Raw genomic sequence first — 7,861 nt, 5'->3', positions numbered from 1 at the left:
TCTACCTTCAAAACTTTTTCATCATCCCAGACAGAAACTCTATAACCACTAAGCAATGACCCTCCCCTCCATCCTCCCTTGGTCCCTGGGAGCATTCTGTCTCTGCGAATCTGCTGGTTCTAGTTCCTGCACAGAAATGGAATCATGCAATACGTGCGCCGCTGTGTCTGGCTTACGTCACTTAGCGTAATGCTTTGGGGGCTCATCTGCGTGGCGGCATGTGTCAGAATTGCAACCTCGCAGCAACCCTCAAAGGCACCTGAGGCTCAGAGAGGTGCAGTGACTGGTCCAAGGCCACACAGCTGGTAAGTGGGGGTGTTGGGGCCTGAACTCAGGTCCCCTGGATTCTGGGTGAGCATGTTGACCTCCTGTCACTTCTCCACCCTGCCTTCCATGGCAGGTGCTGGGCCTCCCAGGTCTTAGTACCCACAGCCCAACCAGAACTCAGTAAAGTGTCTGCCCCCCAGCCCGCCCACCTTGCTGCCCGAAGCCATCCATTTGTTTCCCACCGCCGAATGGCTCCCCACCCAGCCAGGGCCCAAACAGTCACTTCTTCATTGATTCCCTGTCAATTAATTAGAAAATCCATCCAGCCACTCCACAACTGGCTAGACTTTGAGGATTCATAAGGGAATAAGTAAATTAGCCCTGGAACGGGAGTGGAAGTGAGGCGGTGGTGCGGGAAGCACATGGGGAGGCTCAGCTCCAAGGGCCCAGCTCTGCGGTGCTGCCGCACAACTTGGAGGGGACCCCGGAGTCCACACACCCTCTGCAGAGGGGCAGGGGCCCCGGACCTGATGCTTGTACTGTTAGGAGTGTTCTTAATCAAAGCTTCGTTTTATGGACATGACTCTGTGATGGGCATTTCAAATATGTTCCATATGCATTATCTCCTTAGCCCTTCATAGGGTCTCTGTGAGCCAGATGAGGAAACTGAGGCTCAGAGAGGTCGGATGACTTGTCTGAGGCCACACAGCCAGAATGTCAGGAAAGAATCTCCTTTTTGAGGTTGTTTGTTCCCCTCTTTTGGGGTGCATTTTCTGACTTGCCCATTGGAGGGCTATGAGTGAAAAGGGCATGGGGTGGGATTCCGTTCCTTGGATGGCGTCTGGGGGATTGTCTCCAAGGGGGAGGACTTGGGCGTTGAACTCCTGGGATGTTATTTAGAGCTGGAGGAGACCTTACCAGATCATTGGCTTTGATGACTTTCAAACTATTCTTAGCCTGCAGCATCCAATGTGGAAGTGAAATCTCATGTAGATTTATGAAGGGGGAAAAAAAAAAACAAAAATAAAGCCGCTTGGTTGAATAGTAATAATAATATTAACAACAATAATAGATGACCCTGTGGTGCTGGGGCTGGCTGATCCTGCTTCACTAGAGATAACTGTTCAATATTCAGAATTTTTTGGAAGCTAGTTGTTAATCCACCAGCTTGAAATCAGTCGTAATGGGAATATTTGCACCATGGAAATTGGCCAGTGTTAGAAATCAGTGCTCCTCTACCCCCTCACTCCCCTACCTAGATCTGGTTTACCAGCACAGCACTGATAGTAACCATTTAATGAATATTTGCTGGGTGCCAGACCCTGTGCTGAGCACTTTATTTAAAAAAAAAATGTTTAAATTTAAACCACACTGTGAGGGAGGTAGTATTAATACCCTCACCTCTCTGATGGGGGAATTGAGGCTTGGAGTGCTGTCCATAGACACTTGCACAAAGTTACCAGCTGGTAAACGTTAGTGCCTGCTGCATTCCAAATCCCATGTGCTGTCTCTCAGACGATGGAATGGTTCTTAAAAATCACTGAGACCCAGAGGGGAATGGATGTGCTTGGGAGCTCACAGGGCAAGCAGCAAGCTGGGTGGAGGGAGGGAATCAGACCTTAGCATCCTATCTCCCACCCTGCAACTTGGCCTGGTGAGCAGGCAGCAGGTGGGGACGCCTTAGGTGGGAAAGCGGGATAAAGAGTCACTGGAAGTCTGTCAGTTTCCCTACTCCCTGGCAGGTGTATCCTTAGGGTGTCACAGCCTCTGTGCTTCTTCATCAGGGTTGCAACTCTCCATCCTGTCTGGGAACATTCAGACTTCTGTGCAGTGTTCCAGCTGGGATGTACCTGAGAAATCAGTGTTTTCTGCAGTCCAAGGACCAGGAAAAGATCGCTGCCCTTGTGGTTCTTGGTTTTGTGGTGATGCAGAAGTGGAAGTCTGTATCCAGAGGGGAAGTGTTTGACTAGCACATAAGATATCTTTGAAGGTATCTCTGTGTGTGTGTGTGTGTGTGTTGTGGTAACGGGGGTGGAAAGATGAAAATGTAGGTTGGGGAAAATTAAGAACTTTGAAATATCTTGTAATAACCTTTAATGGAAAAACAGTAAAAACGAATGTATGTAGGTACATGCATGACTGGGATATTGTGCTCTACACCAGAGATAGACACATTGTAATTGACTGTACTTCAATAAAAAAAATTTTAGAATGAAAAAAAAAAGAACTTTGAGTACCATGCTCAGGAGATTAAATTTTGCTCAGCCGGCACAGGGGTGGGAAAAGCAGAGATTTTTGTTAGAGAAGAAAAAAGCAGATCCATGTATTTTAAAAAATGATGTTGAATGAATTAGGGATCGTGCCCCCTTCAGGGTGTTGTAGAGAACTGAGTGTGTGAGGACAGCTGCATCCCTGCCACCAGAGAACACAGCTAGCTGGGACTCTGGCAGCTCAGTTTAAGGTTTGCCTCTTCCAGGCAGCCTCCCCTGATCACCCCCTCCTCTGGATAGTATGGTTGGCTGGTAGGAGCACTGGGTTGTCAGCAACATCTGGATTTCAATTCAAGGCCACTCTTTGGCCAGCTTGGGCTCTTGAGAAGACACTTCAACCCTAGGAGTCTCGCTGTCTTGCTCTGAGAAAGGGTAGGACTGTTGAGCTGAGATCAGTGAGATCATGGGTGGGGATGTGCCTACAGCTGGGTCTCCTCTCTGATAAAAGGGGTCAGAAAATGACTCTGCCGAGCCTTTCCCTGACCACTCACATCAGACGCTCCAGAAGTGTCTGGACTGTTACCCCCTCCCTCCTGGAGATGTCTGCTCTGACACTGTTAGTTTTATTCCTAGAATGGAGGATCAGGGACAAAGCGAACCCTCTCAGTACCAGGAGTGCTCATAAATTATGGGGAAGATGAGAATATTTTAATACAAACCAAAGAATCTCAAGTACAAAGAACTGTTCTGAGAATGTGTTTTTTTTTTTCCCCGCTTCTCTCCCCTTTTCTGTTCCCCTGATACTTGGAGCTGAGAAGACTCCTCGGGGAATTTATAACAAGTGGAATATTTAAAGGTAAGGAGCCAGAGGTCTCTTTGACGGTCTCTTTTCAAGGGAAGTCACCTCAGAGTGTCTGGTACATTCATGAGTGACATGAAACGAGGGCTGTGCGCAGAGAAGGGGAGAATATGCCAAGAATTGTCAATTATGCAAAAAAAAATTGCTTGTCCAAAAGAGTGATGTGTCTGGCTTTGTTCCCCAGATGGAGTTCAGCATTCTGGCCGAGGCTCTTGCCAGACTGAGATTTTTCTGGAAGTTCTCTGGGGCTTGGTTCCTCCAACCCACCTGTGACGATAGGTCACTTGGTCAGCTAGGGGTCACTTTCCACCTGCTCCACCAGCGACAGCTATGGGATTTGTGCTTTGACCCATGTTGAAGAGATCCTGATATTTTGCGTCCTTTGTGTGGGAGACAGTTTCCAGGAGTGATCTTGATTGGGTGTGCTACTCCCAGGGCTGGACATGGGAGAACAGCCTGGTCAATGAATGTATCAGCTATCCACTGCCATGATGCTGCTGTGTAATAAAAAGCAACCTAGTCTTGGGAGCATATACCAGTCCACATTTTTTGTTTGTTTGTTTTGCTCATGGGTTATCTGGATAGTTCTGCTGATCTGGGCCAGGCTTGGCTGATCCCAGCTGGACTTGCTCAGGTAAACTGATGAGATGGTTGGTGGCAGGCTGGTCTAGATTGGCCTCACTTCCATGTTCGTGGTTGACTGGCAGTTGCCTGGGTGATGGAGGTGGAGTCAGTTACTTGTCCTGTGCCCTCCAGCCAGCCAGCCAGCCTGGACTTGCTTGCCTGGGGGCTGGCAGGGTTATAAGGAGAGAGAATGGAAGCTACAGTGCTTCTTAAGACCCAAGCTTAAAACTGGCATGATGTCACTCCCTCCACGTTCTATTGGTCAGAGCAGATTCCATGGCCAGTCCAGACTCTGGAGTCTCATCCTTTGATGGAAGAGGTTCAGAGTCACATTGCAAAGGGTGTGAATCCAGGGAGAGCAGAGAATTGAGTCTTTTTGCAAACAATCTACCATGATGGATGAGCAAAAATAGTGAGTTTCACTTACAATTATTACTGGCACCTCTATGCTGGGTCCTCTGTAGGGTGCTGGGGTAAGAAGTAAATGAGACATTCCCATTTTCACATTTTGAAGGCGAGGAACAGACATAGAAACAGACGATTATGAGCCAGTCAGTGTGAGTGCTATACTGAGGGAAGCTCAGGCAGTGGGGGAACTCAGAATAAGCAATAAACACTCCCTGGAAATCAGGGAAGGCTTCTTGGAGAAGGTGATGTGAGTTTTGATATTTAAGCAGCAGCTCACAGGGTAGAGGAGGTGCCAAATAGGATAACAGGGGGAGGAGCAGCCATTCCAGGAGGAGGAAACAGTGTGTTCAAAGGTGTGTGTGAGAGAGGAGCTGGGGGTGAGGCTTTCAGTCCCGGCAGCTGGTAGCAGGTGAGGGCAGAGGTAGTGCAAGGCAAGGCTGGTAAGGAAGCAGTGACCCCGCGGGCAGGACCTCCTACCTGGCTCTTGGAGCAGCAGGAGCCTTGAAAGATTTTGTGCAGCAAAGTGGCATATCACTGGGTGTTTTTAAAGCATCCTTCTGGCTGCTGTCTGGGGACAGTTTCGAAAGTGAGACCAAAGGCAGAAGGACCAGAAGGGGGTCCTGGGATGTATGTGACCTGGTTAGACAATCATGCCCCTGGCCAGGGTTCCACATTAGCTGGCATTAATGGGTTATTGCCGTGAGAAAATCACCAAGCCCAGAGCGGGGTTTCAAGGGAAGTTCTGATAAGGGGGTGCAGGAATGGATGAACAGAGCTTTGTTAATAACAATGGAAACCCTCTGCTCACTCATCTCCCCCCAGCCCGAGCATCGGCTGTGAGCCAGGTCTCGTGCTGAGTGCTGGGGTCTCAAACAGTATATAATTCCTGCCTCTGAAGACCTCAGTGGGTCTCAGAGATATGCTTCCACTCCCTTGCTTCCCAGAGTCTGCAGAGAGGCCTAGGAACTGCCCCGCTCTAATAATAGCCCACCACCCCCAGCCCTGTTGACCCCATCGTCCTGCTTCATTTCCTTCTCGGCAGGTAGCTATACCTGAAGTTGCCCCAGTTATCTCTTTTCTCACTCAAGAGCTCTCTGCCTCCCCAACTCCGAGACTGCGAGCTCCATCAAAGTGCCCATCATGTCTTTTCTATTCACATCTGTATCTTTAGTACCTCCCTCAGTGCCTGGGCATAGTGGGTGGGAAGACTATCTTAGCTGAATCATTGACAGGCTAGCTCACTGTGAGATGCTGAGCAAGCCATTTGCCTGCTCTGAGCCTCAGTTTGCACATCTGTAAATTGGGGATATTGTCCAAGGGCCCATCTTCCCACTGTTTTCTGAGCGGCTGCTCTGGGGCCGCCAGACTGCATGTTGGATGCTCGGTATACACGGATGATTCTGATCCATGGATTTTCTTGCCTGTAGACAATGTCTCCACCTCCTAGGGTGGCTGCGAGGATGGATTAGGAAAAGAACTTAAAGCAGGTGGCAAGAAACTCTACAAATGGGAGACTTAAGTCCTGTTTCACATTCTCCATCATTTGGGATTTTCAAAGCTTTCTCCACTCCAGTGGGGATGCCCAAGGTCACTTGTGCTCATGAGGAAGGTGGTGTAAAAATCAACACCTGGAATTGTTTTCCAAACAGCCCTACTTATACCCCCTCCGCTACCTTCCTTATCTGCATCCAGGTGCTTTTAAAAAGGATACCAGGCACCCACATTCTTCCTGGAGCATTGCTTCTCTTTTATTTGAATCTAGGGGGGCTGGCTGAACACAAAGCCATCAAAACCAAAGTGGCCCAAGATGTCCAACTGGCTCAAGTTAGCCAGAAAATGAAAATGAGTGTTTCCTGGCTGTCTAAAGGGCTCTGTCTGACTCAGGGTCCTGAAACCTTCACCCCACACCTCCCTTCCCAGGAAGAGGAAGGAGCAGCTGGCGTGGGTCACTCTCCCAAATTCCTAGCCTGGCAGTGGTTAAAATGTGATCCCTTTTATTCAAGTAATAGAGACGAAGTTCCCTGGGCCTTCGAGGAGCATCAATCCCGAGATTTATTAACCAATTTAAAATACTATTGTCTTTCACTTCAGAGCAAGATTGAGGGGTGTTGTTGGAGGAATGTAAAGGCAAGAGTGACTGAGCCTCAGAGCCAGGAGGTGTCTGTACCTGGGACTCAATAGATATTCATGAACATTCCCGTATTTAGTGAAGGAAATAACTTAATACCGACAGTACGATGGAATAATAGCTATTTCCTGGCTGACTTGCAGGCCTCAGAAAATGAGATTGTGGCGGCTTCATTTTTCTTGTCTTTTCCCGTGCGCTCCCTGCCAGAGAAGGCGGCGGCCGCTGGGATTCTTTCTGCATTTCCAATGAGCTGGGGCCTGCAGCCCCCTCCCGGGCCTCGTGCTTCCCTTATTCCCCTGCCACCCACCACTCCCTGCCGTGACCTTGGCCTGGGCATTGTTGAGAGTGTCACCCCGTACCCTGTTTAGTAGTCCAGATGGGGCTGAAAGCAGTTCAAGCTTTATTCAGGTGGAGGGGCAGGCAGATTGGATCACTGGTTTCAACATTGGTTCATTCGTCTGCTCATTCATTCATTCATTCATTCAGTGTTCACTGAGGGTCCACCATGCACTAGGTGCTGAGAGCACACACAGAGATGATCTCAGGTCCTTCTCCCTCGGGGCTCACAGAGCCTTGATGGAGATGCAGAGTAAAACATCCCAAGGGCCCCAAGAGCTGTCCACACAAGGCTCAGTGAAGCCCACAGAAAGGTGGGGCCCTGGCTCCCGGAAGGACAGATGGACAGGAGTGGCACTGTAAGCCCTTTACTTCTTAAAAATTGCCTCTAGTATGACTTGTCGAGTGACCCCCCCTGCCAAGCCCTTTATAAGCATTCTGTCATTTGAACCTCATAGCAGCTTCATGCTGTGGGCTATCATTCTTCCCATTTTACAGGTGAAACCCTGAGGCTCAGCCGGATGAACTGGCTTCAGGTCACGTAGCTGGGAAGTAGCAGAGACAGAATTGGAACCCAGGTTTTCTGGGCTCTGCCCTGCCTCACTGGCCCATTGGGCTTTGCCCAGGTGTGGGAGGGCTTCCCGGGGGGTGGGAACAGCCTGGACAAAGGCCTCCAGATGTGAAATGACCTGATACTTTGGTGGAGCCATGGGAGGTGGCTTAGGGCTTGAGGGTAAATGGGAGTAGGTACCGCGGGAGGGGTGGGGAGGTGACAGGTGTAGGGAGCGAGGGGCTGGGGGTGTCCTGGGGAGCTTAGATCTCAACTTGTGGGCGAAGAGGAGCTAATGAGTGATTTCAGCCTTGGGGTGGAGGGCTCTGTATGGGCTGTACCCTGTTTGACCCTCCAGACTGATCTCCATCCTTCATCTGAGCCCGGGAAGCTGACCTGATTGGACATGAAAACAGGTTCCCATGGCCTGTGGCCCTGGCTGGATTCAGCCAATGAAGATCCCGGTGAAAGACTAGAGG

This window comes from Camelus dromedarius, chromosome 31 (genome assembly GCF_036321535.1).
Source record: "Camelus dromedarius isolate mCamDro1 chromosome 31, mCamDro1.pat, whole genome shotgun sequence".
NCBI classification, from domain to species: Eukaryota; Metazoa; Chordata; class Mammalia; order Artiodactyla; family Camelidae; genus Camelus; species Camelus dromedarius.
Note: the sequence above shows the minus strand (reverse complement) of the source record.